The following is a 13,268-nucleotide window of genomic DNA, read 5'->3' on the forward strand; positions in this document are numbered from 1 at the left end:
CCTTCCCTTCCCTTCCCTTCCCTTCCCTTCCCTTCCCTTCCCTTCCCTTCCCTTCCCTTCCCTTCCCTTCCCTTCCCTTCCCTTCCCTTCCCTTCCCTTCCCTTCCCTTCCCTTCCCTTCCCTTCCCTTCCCTTCCCTTCCCTTCCCTTCCCTTCCCTTCTCTTCTCTTCTCTTCTCTTCTCTTCTCTTCTCTTCTCTCTCTCTCTCCTCTCCTCTCCTCTCCTCTCCTCTCCTCTCCTCTCCTCTCCTCTCCTCTCCTCTCCTCTCCTCTCCTCTCCTCTCCTCTCCTCTCCTCTCCTCTCCTCTCCTCTCCTCTCGCCTCCCCTTCCCTTCCCTTCCCTTCCCTTCCCTTCCCTTCCCTTCCCTTCCCTTCCCTTCCCTTCCCTTCCCTTCCCTTCCCTTCCCTTCCCTTCCCTTCCCTTCCCTTCCCTTCCCTTCCCTTCCCTTCCCTTCCCTTCCCTTCCCTTCCCTTCCCTTCCCTTCCCTTCCCTTCCCTTCCCTTCCCTTCCCTTCCCTTCCCTTCCCTTCCCTTCCCTTCCCTTCCCTTCTCTTCTCTTCTCTTCTCTTCTCTTCTCTTCTCTTCTCTTCTCTTCTCTTCTCTTCTCTTCTCTTCTCTTCTCTTCTCTTCTCTTCTCTTCTCTTCTCTTCTCTTCTCTTCTCTTCTCTTTCTCTCTCTCTCTCTCTCTTTCTCCCTTTCTCTTTCTCTCTCTCTTTCTTTCTCTCTTTCTCTCTTTCTTTCTCTCTCTCTTTCTTTCTTAACATAATGCACAACAGAAGTGAGTCCATTCATTTTGCTTGTTCATTGAAAATATTTTTTCCCAGTTTACAAGAAGTTGTCCTGAATAATTGTTTTGATTTTGGTTTTCTCGTTTGCTATTTTTTTTAAAATATATATACATTAAACTGTGGTGTATAAGAATGCTCAGAAGTAATTAAAAACAAACAAAAGACTTTTATTGTTTTAGTGTCAGTTTAGAGACAACTCAATCTGTTTGATTCAGCAGTCTCTTATTCTCTATATGATTCAGAGACTCAAACATTTTGAAGGGATGATATACAGCATGAACTTAATACATCACGTATTTGGCAGATATGATGATTGCCACAAATTCTGGTAATACTTTAGAGATTGTTGCTCTGATTAGAACCAATGTCTTCACTGGACATTTGTCCACTGCAGGCTGGCCTGCACAGAACAACCATGTCCCTTCTCTAAACAAACTACACAAGATCCTATCTAGATCTGCTTGTACTTTAAGGCAAGGTTTGATACATAAATCTGTGGCTTTTACATTCCAGATATTAAAAAAATGTAATAAAATCAAAGCAGACAGAACTATCATAGCCCTCTTAATCCATGGGATACCGATTAAGAAATCTTCCCAGGGTTGGTGGGTCCAAGTCCTCTCCATCTAAGAGAGGAAAGAACCCAATCCTTCCTTGCTAGTGGGGGTAGTATGAACACAGGGCAACTATACGAAAAGAAGGAAGATATTAGGAGAGCTCTGCTCAATTCGACCTTTTCCCTCGGAAGATTTCCAAGTCTGGGTCTGAAGAAGCAGCTCATATTCAATGTCTTCCCTGAGTTTAAGTAAAGGAGCTTAGATATGATGCATAACTCAACATTGCCCATTTATTCTCAGAGACTATATAAAGAGATTCAATAAGTATTTCAGACTAATTAAATCATCCTGTTTGGGTCATACACATTTTTTTATGTACATCTCAATGACTCAGCTAAACATCTAGCACCTGTAGCCTGGCTTCCGCCTGCTGTCACTACCTAGTGTTATTAAATCTCCTATAGCGTGTTACATACAGATTTTGATCATTGACTTATGAATTATTTATAGCAAAGGACCTTGGCTGTGATCTAAACATGGGATTCTAATTATGTTATAAATCACTAATTAGGAAAACAACCTCATGTTTGACAAGAGTGTTTTTGCCATTTTGTCAAACACATTAAACTTGTTAGAGGTATGCACTTGTTTCATCCCATTATCCACCATACAACTGCAACATCAGTATATGAGAAAGTTATCTGTCATCTGCTTGCAGGAATATTTTACCTTTTTTTTCACTGATGATAGCTCAGTCTTTCCGAAAAATCTTATGAAAACAAGCAATGCAAACTTTGCCTATCTCTGTCTGGTCCTCTCTATTCCCATGACACTGCTGTTTCAGGTCCCTTAGGTCATTCAAAACCTGAGCTGTCTGCAGATCATGCAGAGCAGTAGCAACTGGTGCTGGTTTGGGATGGACTAAGAAGAAACTATTTTAGCTGATTTTAACTCCATTAAAAAAAAAATCATTTATGCATTGACTGAAATGTTCTTCTAATCAAAACAAATTATTTTATGTGACTAAAATCAATCTACCTGTGGAATATACCTGCAAGGAGAGAGACCACATGGTACAAACAATGAAATGGATAAAACCTTATTTGTAGATTATTTAATTTCTAAAGAAATTTCTAAAGAAGGTATTGGTCAATATTACAAATCAGTAACATAGGTCACGATCTCCAGCTGACTAGATTAACAATATATTTGCAGTTATGTATAAAAAGATGAGATACTGTGGGTCCTTATGGGAACATCTTTCCAAGCACAAGCGAGAGCCCAAGCAAAAGATCACAGGGCAAGATCACTGTAAAGTTTTGTGAACCTTCATCACTTTTGGGTGGTGGTCTCCACACATGGATTTTTGAGATTAGGATCACTCCTTTTCCTCAAACACCAGACTTTTGACTCTCTTTGCAGAACCAATTGACAGATCTTATGACCTTACAGTCCTAGAGTTTTGATTTGTAATTATGACCATATAATCACAGAATCACAGAATCATCTAGATTAGAAAAGAACTTGAAGATCATCTAGTCCAACCATTAGCCTAACACTGACAGTTCCCAACTACACCATATCCCTGAACACTATGTCGACCCTACTCTTAAACACCTCCAGGGATGGGGACTCCACCACCTCCCTGGCCAGCCCATTCCAATGCCTAACAACCCGTTCTGTAAAGAAATACTTCCTAATATCCAGTCTTGGAGAGACTGGAGGTCCCACTCACATTCTTTCTCCTGTTCCTCTTCTGCCTTTCTTCCTCTGTTTTTCCTGGTCCAGGAAAAAAAAAAAAAAAAGTTTTGTCATACATTTATGTAGTATTTTTAATTTTTCATAAATTTTGCTTTCATGAAAAATTCAGACTGTGGCTGTCAACTCCATTTCTCTCTGAAATGAAAACTTGCCCAGAAATATTTTCTTGTATTTAAGCTTCTTTTCTTCACAAAAATGTGAGTTTTCAACCAGAGAAGGTTGTAAAACTCATCCAGAAGAAGTGAGTGGTTTTATTCAGTCCATGTTGGGCATAAATTTTTTATTTGGAACACATGGCTGCAGAATAGGATAGCAAAAGATGTTGTCACACAGAAAATATTCTTGATTAAAGGAATCTTTGAACTTTTAAGCCACTTAGCAAACACATGCACAAAGGAAGAACTTGCTGAACACCAAATGATGATGTATACAGCTTTAAGGGAAGCTTGATCTTCCTGGGCACACGTTGAATTTAGCAGCCCAGTAACACTGCTGATGACAGGTCAAGCTCTTGCTTTTGCCTAGAAATAGTTGTGCAGCTTTCTACTTTTATGCAGTTGAATAGTCACTACTGTCAAATCAATGAATGCTGCGACTGACCTGATGGCTGATCTTTTAGCAGAAATATATCCCAAGCCTCAGCAGGCAGGGACTCTTGCTTGTGTTTGTAAATGCCTTTGTACCCCTGGAAGCAAAACACCTGACAAGGAGACAGAATAGTAATAAGTGTCACGTCCCGCTCAGATGAGGGAGACAAGTGACTTAGATTTGTAAATCCCCAACAGAGCGTACAACAGTGAGACAAGTCTCAAAGTCCATGCACAGACATTTATTAATTTCCCACAGTGTACTAACTGGATACACGATAATTGGCTAAGTATGTAACGAGTTATGGCAAGTGATATAATATGCCTTGTGTTACTTAATGTTAGTGAGGGAAAAGGGGAAAAAGAAAAGGAGAGAATAGAGGAATAGAGATCATCGGTCCGGGTTCCTGCATTGGTCCCACTTGAGTTCATCAGGGATGCATCTGTCTTCTTTCTTTCTATATTTCACTCCTCGCCCCACCTCAATTTATACACACTTTGCTTGGGTCCGTCCTGTAGGTCGACCCACATACTTACGTATCTCATGTATGGGGAAGGGTATGGTGCTTCCTGGGATGATGTAATTAGCATGATCTTGTTAATCTTTATTAGCATATTCAGGGGCGTCAACTTTAATACACATTTTGCAGATAATGAAGCAAAGGTCATTCACCAGACAGATGGCCCCTGAAACTTTACAAGATGCACCAGAGCAGAACCATCCTGCCTTCACAGGGCTCTCTCCTCCAGCTGCATCCTGTGCTATCCAGGCAGGCTTATCAGCTCTGAACTCTACACTATCCACCCTGTGACTATAGTTTGTTTACTTGTGAGTGTCTGAGGCATTCCTTGGCTCAGAGGGCCTCCACTCTCCCCTGTCCCTTATCTCTCTCAGGCTATTTTTTTCTCACAGGCCTGTTTCTCTCAGGCCCTGTTGCAGGGAGTTACAAGTCATCTCTCACAATAAGAAAGAATAAAGTCCACAGATATACACCGAAACAAATGAGCTGCAACATAAGGGTGAACAATTTATGGCTCACTGGGACCCTGACTCCTCAGGCCATCAGGGAAGAGATGCACCATACAGATGGGCTCGTGACCGAGGGGTGGACTTAAACCATGAATGCTATTGCACAGGTAATCCATGAATGTGAGACATGTGCTACAATCAAGCAAGCCAAACGGTTAAAGCCCATTTGGTATGGAGGACAATGGTTAAAATATAAATATGGGGAGGCCTGGCAGGTTGATTATATCACGCTCCCACAAACTCGGCATGGCAAACGCTATGTGCTTACAATAGTGGAAGCAGCCACTGAATGGTCAGAAACTTATGCCATGCCCCATACCACTGTCCAGAACACCATTTTAGGCCTTGAGAAGAAAGTATTATGGCGGCATGGCACACCAGAAAGAATTGAGTCAGCTAATGGGACACATTTCTGAAACAACCTCATAGACACTTGGGCCAAAGAACATGGCATTGAGTGGATATATCACATTCCCTACCATGCACCAGCCTCTGGGAAAATTGAGCGATACAATGGGTTGCTAAAAACTACACTGAGAGCAATGTGTGGTGGAACTTTCAAACACTGGGATGTGCATTTAGCAAAAGCCACCTGGTTAGTCAATACGTGGCCCTGCTCAATCAAACCTCCTACATACTATAGATGGGGATAAAGCCCCTATAGTGCACATTAAAAACATGCTGGAGAAGACACTCTGGGTTATTCCTGCATCAGGTAAAAGTAAACCCATGCATAGGATTACTTTTGCCCAAGGACCTGGGTGCACTTGGTGGGTGATGCAGAAGGACGAAGAAGTCCGATGCGTGCCTCAAGGAGATTTGATTTTAGGTGAAAATAGCCAATGAATCGAACTGTCAAATAACCCTGTTATTGCAATTGGCGCCTCGCAACATCCTCCTGCCACATCCGAAGCCTCCTGCTCCACTGACTGAGCCGACTCCACCTCATTCCTCCAGCCTTAAAGACTGTTATGACAGATGGAACCCAAAATTATGGACTAAATGAACTCAGTAGCTATTCTGGAAGGATGGCCCATAGACTAAGGGAATGATATCTGTGAGACCTGGGAAAAAAGGGGATGGTGACTCCTTAGAATGTATTTGGAACCTGAGCATGATATAAATGGTATAAAATAAGGGGTGGAGATGTCCTGATTTTGGCTGGGATAGAGTTAACTTTCCTTGGACTGAGAGGGAGCACAGCTAGAGGGCTGGGCTCAGATTGGTCATTGGAGTATTCCATATCATGTGACGTCATGCTCAGTATATAGGTGGACGCATGTTCTCTCATGGCCGGTTTCAGTTTCAGTTTCCCAGTCATCACGGCAAGATTTCTGGTGCAGTTTGGATTGCTGCTGGGAGCAGGCTGTGTACTGGCTGATTAAGGATACCAATTAAACTCGGACACCAGAGTGAAAAGAGGAGGCATATTTTACTGGTGATAACCAAATAATGTAACAGAGTAATACAGAAAATATGGAGTAAGAAAAGGCAGAATAATGCACCTAAAGCAACAAATATGAAAATACAGGGTAATGCATCAAATCATTACTACACGAGGGAGAGAATAGTGATTAAGAAAGATACATCACCACTTGAATATATCATCATCATCATCCAGATCTGGAGACGCTGGGGAGCCCCGGTTACAGCGAGGATTTGGAGAGCCTGTCCCGGCAAATGGGAAGTCCTACGTGGTGCCTCCACCCATAGGTGAGGCTTCCAAAGTCGCTGTGAGCGGGTCCAGCCTTGTATACCAGAGATCAGTAAGCCAGAACAGCTGGCACCTTTGTTTTGAGAGGAAAATTTCTGGTTTCATTCTCCTGTTGGATTCCACCCAAAGCCTGGCCAGGGCTCGGGGATGGAAACCAAGGGAGTTTCTAACAAGGCCAAATACTTGGGTTCTCAGCCTTGAACAAGGCTGTGGAAGGAAAGTTGGATACATTCTCTCAGCATTTCATCCTCACTATTGATTATATTCTAAGCTGCATCTTTCGCTAGTGAGCTTACAAACTTTAAGTTAGCAGCTTTAGCCTGGGGCCTGTTATTCAGGCTGCAGTATTTTAATGCTTTAGCACTTTTTACATCAGCATAAGTGGGTTGTTATAACTTAGTACAATACCTACTAGCACAATGTTTATCAGTTATAAAATATACAGGATTCATCTATAGGTCAACGCTGGCTTGGGCCTGTTGTCCAAGCCTTAGCACTTCAACCGGTTACCACTTGGTGAGCAACTACTGTATTTTACCTGTTTGGACTTACTATTGTTACTGTTGTTTTGTTACTATTACTAAATTTTTTTTAATTCAACCTATAAATTTATTTTTTGTGTCCCTCCCCTATTTCACCAGGGAGGGGGGCAGGGGAATAAATGTCTGACCACATGGTGATTGGCTACCAGCTGAGTTCAAACCATGACATGGTGTTTAGGCAACTGTCTCCTATCCTGTTCCTGCTCTCTTATGGCTAACCGTCCAGCCTCAAGCAAATCACCTTAAATTCCTTTCCCACTGAACAGAGAGTGATAGACTTTCCAAAGGGACATTCATGCAGGCTATTTAGCTACAGCATAACAGAAACTTGCAGAAGCAACTGTAATAGGACATAATGCAGGACAAATAGCTAACATCAAAGTCTAAATTTTTCATCAGCATCATGCAGTTAGACCATCATAATCTGACTGTGAAACTGAAGCCTTGTTGAAAGCTGCAACTCCCAGCTGAGATGGGAAAAGAGGTAACTTCTTACACAACCCTGTCTTCAAAGACTGCCTAGCCATGCTTTTCAGGTTCTTTTCACCACTATTACTCATGTATCTTAAGAAGAATATAAAATAAAAAAATCATAACCCTTCTTGAAATAATTGCATGAAAAATAATGACAATCTGGCCATTGTTTGGTAGAATCTAGAGGATTCTGAAGCGAAGACTGAATTTCACCATTGGTTGTGTTTGTTTTGCTGCTTATCATGGATAGCTTTTTCTAAACTGCTAGGACAGATCAGTCAGTCATCCTGGATCAGTCATCCTGACCATCCTCGCATGTAGTTGAGGGGCGTTAACATGCATCACATTTGCACAGCCAGGGTGGTGAACAGACTCTAGTCACATAGTGAGACCCAGAGGAACAAAATTAATACAGATAAATTCACTATACTGCATGCAGTGATTCTCAAGCAAAATACTGCATGGGTCCTACTCTTTCTACAGAGGAGTTGTTTTAGTTAATAATTTAATTTAATCTTTTTATGAGATTATCCTAAAGTGTTCACTAAAGTACATAGTTTCTTTATTTTATGACATGGTTTGCAGGGTTGTTTCATGTAATGTACTGAATATCTCATTTTCATGACATAATTCAATGTCATAGGGTCATTTAATAACATGAAGAGATGACCTAGAAAAAAGTGTTTCAGGAAGAAAAAGGAAGTTGGTTAGAATTATAGCTCTGACTACTTTTTCACCAAAAATATATTTTAAAATGCATTCCATTATTTGGATGAGAAAGCCTTTTCAGTAGAAAAATAAAATTACCAGCGCTTCCAACATATTAATCACATTTGTCATTGTTAAAATTTCAGCTTGTTTCCCATGTCATTTAGGGAACCTTTTGAGAATGGAATAAAATAACATCTTAATCAAGGAGCAATTATATTTTTCCCCTCTGACAAAACAGGAATCTTATTCTAACCATGTGAGAACTAATTAAAGACACAGGAATGGGTATGAATTAGACCATGTGGGTAAGATTTACCATGCCAAACTTCAGGGGAGAGAATAATTTGCCCACACAGAAGTGCCCATCGGCATTAGGGCTGCTCTCATGTTGACGGTACCAGACATCCACACAGGCCTCACAAACACAGCAGGATGTAGAAGAGGAGCACAACTGTGAAGCTGGCAAGACATCAGCAAAGAATATTGTTTAGGAATCAGAATCCTACCCTACATCTCCACTGACTATAAAGGGAGTAGTAAATGGTGTCCACCTCAGAGTTAAATGTCTGTAATATCAGTGTCTATTTTTAGTGAGCTGGATCCCACTCATCCTCTCCTTACAGATGTATATAACATCAGTTGAAGATAACAGACCAGATTCCTTTTTAACTTTGGCCCTTTCAATCTGTAGCATTGGCACAAAGAGACACAAACTGAAGGCCAGTTCATCTGTGAATTCTTCACTGCAGGAGCATTTGTCTGGTGTAAAATAAATGTGCTGTGCTCATATGCTTCTGTCTCCCTCCATCTTACTTTCTGCCTGGTGAGCCAAGCCAGAAAAAGGGTGATGTCAGCCGAGTTGTAGTTCATGGTTTTGGATCTCCAACAGCCTCTGAGGGTTATATGCCGTATGGGAGAAGAGAGAACATGCCGGGAAACACTCTAATCTTCACTGACAACTGTATCCACAACCCATGCTGGTTTTAGGTAATTATTTGGACCATAGAAGGTGGGTTAAACAACATGCCATATTGACAGACAAAGTCGCTTCTCACCATAAGCCATTTTCTGTCAAGCACAGATTCAGCTGCTCAGTAGGGACTAAATAGACAAGTAAAATTAACTTCTGTTGTGCTATGTGCAATGCAAATACATTTTATGCCTCACTGTAGTGTCCTGAAAGAAACGTATGGTTTTCTGCACTGCTGCACACATTTTTTCTTCTATAGGGATTTTTTTAAGATTGGGAGGGGAAAAAGGAGAATGGATGGAAAGGGTGGAGTGAACACATGCAGCCCTAAGTGTTTTTGATAGAGCATTAATTGAAACATTGTAGATACTGTTTGTCTCAGTTGTGTCTGTTCATAATAATTAGGTTGATGGATTCAGAGAGGAACAAATAAAATACGTTTTTTCTCAGAGAAAGAAATTCAAGCACTGGGTTGGGGATTTGGGAGTTTAGTAAATTCCTGAACCTGGCAAATTGGACACGTACAAGTCCTGGAGCCAGATGGGATGTATCCAGCAGGGAAGAGGCTGACAAAATGCTGCTGCTCTCCATTTACTTTGAAAGTTTGCAGTGATTAAGAGAGGTCCCCAATGTTAAAATAAATAGAATTTTTAAAAATCTATGTTAATCCTTACAAAAAGACAAGGAGGAGGGTACAGAGAGCTACATGCCAATTTACCTCAGTCCCTGGAAATGAAGCAAACCCCAATATAAGGCATTTTTAAGGCACATGAAGGAGCAGCTTAGTTGGTTAGTTGCATAGGCTATCATAATGCAAAATTTCATCCTTTTTTAGTCACAGAATCACAGAATCAACTAGGTTGGAAAGGACTTTGAAGATCATCTAGTCCAACCATTAACCTAACACTGCCAGTTCCCATCTACACCATATCTCTCAGCGCTATGTCGACCCTACCCTTAAACACCTCCAGGGATGGGGACTCTACCACCTCCCTGGACAATCCATTCCACTGCCTAATAACCCGTTCTGTAAAGAAATACTTCCTGACATCTAGTCTAAACCTTCCCTGGCACAACTTGAGGCCATTCCCTCTTGTCCTATCGCTTGTTACTTGGTTAAAGAGATTCATTCCCAGCTCTCTGCAACCTCCTTTCAGGTAGTTGTAGAGGGCGATGAGGTCTCCCCTCAGCCTCCTCTTCTCCAGACTAAACAACCCCAGTTCCCTCAGCCGCTCCTCGTACGACATGTGCTCCAGACCCTTCACCAGCTTCGTTGCCCTTCTCTGGACACGCTCGAGTAATTCAATGTCCTTTTTGTAGTGAGGGGCCCAAAACTGAACACAGTAATCGAGGTGCGGCCTCACCAGTGCCGAGTACAGGGGTAAGATCCCTTCCCTGTCCCTGCTGGCCACGCTATTTCTGATAGTCCAGGGGGAAAAAGTGATCTTAAAGACAGAAGAAGTATGCTTTAACCATGTCACTAACAGGAACGAGGATCTGGTCCCCAGAACCTGGCTTCCTCAGCATTGCTTGGGATGGGTGATTTTTGTCATCCTTTTTTTTAGCACAACTCTGATCGTAAAGGAGGGTGAAATATACTTTGTGAAGAATGCAAGATCTGATACCCAGCACAAAGGACAGAAAGCTACATTTTCAAGGTACTTTCAAGACATTGTGCATTATGCATAAATAAGTCAACATATATACATTTAAAAAACACCACTTGCTGCTTTTGAGTATATTCAGGTATCAGACTGTGGCATCTGAGATATTTTCTAAGTAGTTACTAACTGTGATCTCTAGGAATAAGATCTTAAAGAATAATGTAGAAGTGCAATGGAGATACATGACTAGGAACAGGGGGAGGGAAATGCCTAAAATGGCTAAACTTCCTTGAAAAGTTTTTTTCTTTTGACATTGGAGGGAACCAATATGACTATACTCCTAAATTATGTACTTCCAAAGTCATGATGAAACAAGACCATACACTTAACTCCCACAAAAATAAAAAAATCAGAAGACACATTTATGTGATTTAGGTGTCTATCCATCTTGAAAAATATTCTCTCAAGCTCTCTTGTTGGCAGCTATAATAAAGACAGGGATCTCTGGGAACTAGCTTCTGTGTTATTTTACATGGATCCTAACAACAGGTAGACAGAGATCCAAGATGAGATTCATACTTTGAATGACCTCTCCACTCCACAGCTGTCACATGTTATCCATTACTGTTCTGCCTAGTATTCTTTTTCCATGAGACCCTTCGGCATAGAGTTTATTAGTAGGAGCAAGGAAGCAGGGAAATGAGAAATAGCAGCAGGCCCCTCTTACAGCTGATTCAGACAGATGTTAAATCTTGTCCTTATTTGAATATTTTAAATTCTTACCTTATCTGGATCTTAGTATTTTCTCACTGAATCATTCTTTTTTTAAGACTGCAAAAGAGTTGACTCTTTCCATTTCCAGGAGTTTGAGAGTCTCAGGAATGCTGTTGCTGCCTATGCAAATGCACAGAAGAATTATTCATAAAATAATTCAGGTGCAGGAATAAGTACAATCTTGGATTATGGGTATTTCTCTGGATGAACTGCAGCAAAAGGCACAGAAATTCATTCCATTCGCTATTTCTTTATGGTGAACAAGCACCACGAATTTGAATAGAATTTTCATCCAGTCCTGTTTCTCTAAAAGCAGCAGATGTTACCAGCATCAGGCAGACTTGCTGCTCTGAAATCTCCAAATCTGCCATTATAATGAGGTCTGTGTCCAACCTAGTTTATCCTTTAGCTCCTGGGAAATGCTTGTTTCTGTGTTTCCTGTCTTAAAATATGCATAGACTACAAAACCACATCCTTTGTGATCAAAGGAGACACAGTCTTCCCACCTGATCTATCCTTTCTTTCTCTAGACAATCCCAAAACTGATTGCATCTGTTTCTGTTTCTCAATGTTCTTGATTTATTTTTCCTTGACTTCACTATATTGAGGCTTTTGAACGCTTTGTGTTTTAACTACACCTTGCCTTCACTCTGTCAGACTTTCTAAAGCAACTCAGGAGGTGTGTGGGATTCCCAAAGGTCTTTTTCCCTTTCTATCAAGCTCATGAAGTTGTCTTGGTAATAACATAAATGGAAAGTGTGGGAGCTGAGAAACAAGCACATCTCATTCTCTGAGGAGTGTCTGAGATGTGGTCTCTGGTCACAGACCCACACAAAATCTGGGCTGATGAGCTATCCTTAACAGCTGAGATGTGGCTATGGGCAATGTATACATCCCTAGTCTCTGGCAATTCAAAGCAAATGGGACATCTTCAGTCCTGACATGACTGATTTTGACTGCAGGTCAATGGAGTAATAGTCAGCCAGTCAGAATAGTCAGTAATAGTCAGAAGCACATAGTCAGCTAAGACACTGTGGCAAAAAACATAGTAACTTCTCTAAACACAGTCACTCATGATCTTCTAACTGTGCCTTAAAACAGTCATTTCACCAGAGGAATTACAGCTTGTTAGACTGCCGTTTGCTTTTACAACAGCACAGATAATACAAGATCACTGTATGTGCAATTTCATCTTGGGCAAGTTTCCAGGAAAGCTGCATGTCAGTAGTTGTTTATTTAATTCACCATGACCAGAACTATACAAGAATAGGTAATTGCTTTTCCTGGCAAAATAGGTGACTGCTATGACCTTTACCTGATATATCACTTGTTTCTCCAGTCAGGTCACCATGCTATCTGCTGAACAGGAATTAACAAGATTTCTGATCCCCCTGTGAGCAGTCTAACAAATTGCAGTTGAAAGAGTGTCTAGGTCAAAAGCAGGGTTTCCTCCAGTGACATCAAGGGCAAGGTCCATCAGCCACCACAGATGTGGGACGTCTCCATCCAGCTGCACCATTGCACAATTCCCTGTGCTATATGGAGCTGCTCACTCAGACCTGTTGTAATAAGGGCACTTTAGTTAAGCATTTGGAGTCTGAATATAGTCAGTGCTAACTCAGAGACCTAAACATGCTGGTATGAAATCCCTAACAGGAGGTCAATGGTCCCTTTTGGCCACCTGGGTCTCAAAGACTGACTTGTGAGATCTGGAAGGCAAGTGATGGCTCCAGCATAGCTTGATCCAGAGAGCTGCCA

At 41.4% G+C, this 13,268-nt stretch overlaps 1 long non-coding RNA gene across 1 annotated transcript in view; it reads right to left on the reverse strand.

Moving 5' to 3' along the window:
* Positions 1–11,554, reverse strand: part of LOC141933684 (uncharacterized) — a 13,479-nt gene extending 1,925 nt beyond the window's left edge. Inside the window, exons 1-2 of the long non-coding RNA XR_012626188.1 lie at positions 11,520–11,554; positions 3,079–3,122 (exon numbers count right to left, since the gene is read on the reverse strand). This is a non-coding gene — a long non-coding RNA (uncharacterized LOC141933684). The remainder of the gene's footprint in view (positions 1–3,078; positions 3,123–11,519) is intronic.
* Positions 11,555–13,268: the final 1,714 nt, after the last annotated feature.

This window comes from Strix aluco, chromosome 1 (genome assembly GCF_031877795.1).
Source record: "Strix aluco isolate bStrAlu1 chromosome 1, bStrAlu1.hap1, whole genome shotgun sequence".
NCBI classification, from domain to species: Eukaryota; Metazoa; Chordata; class Aves; order Strigiformes; family Strigidae; genus Strix; species Strix aluco.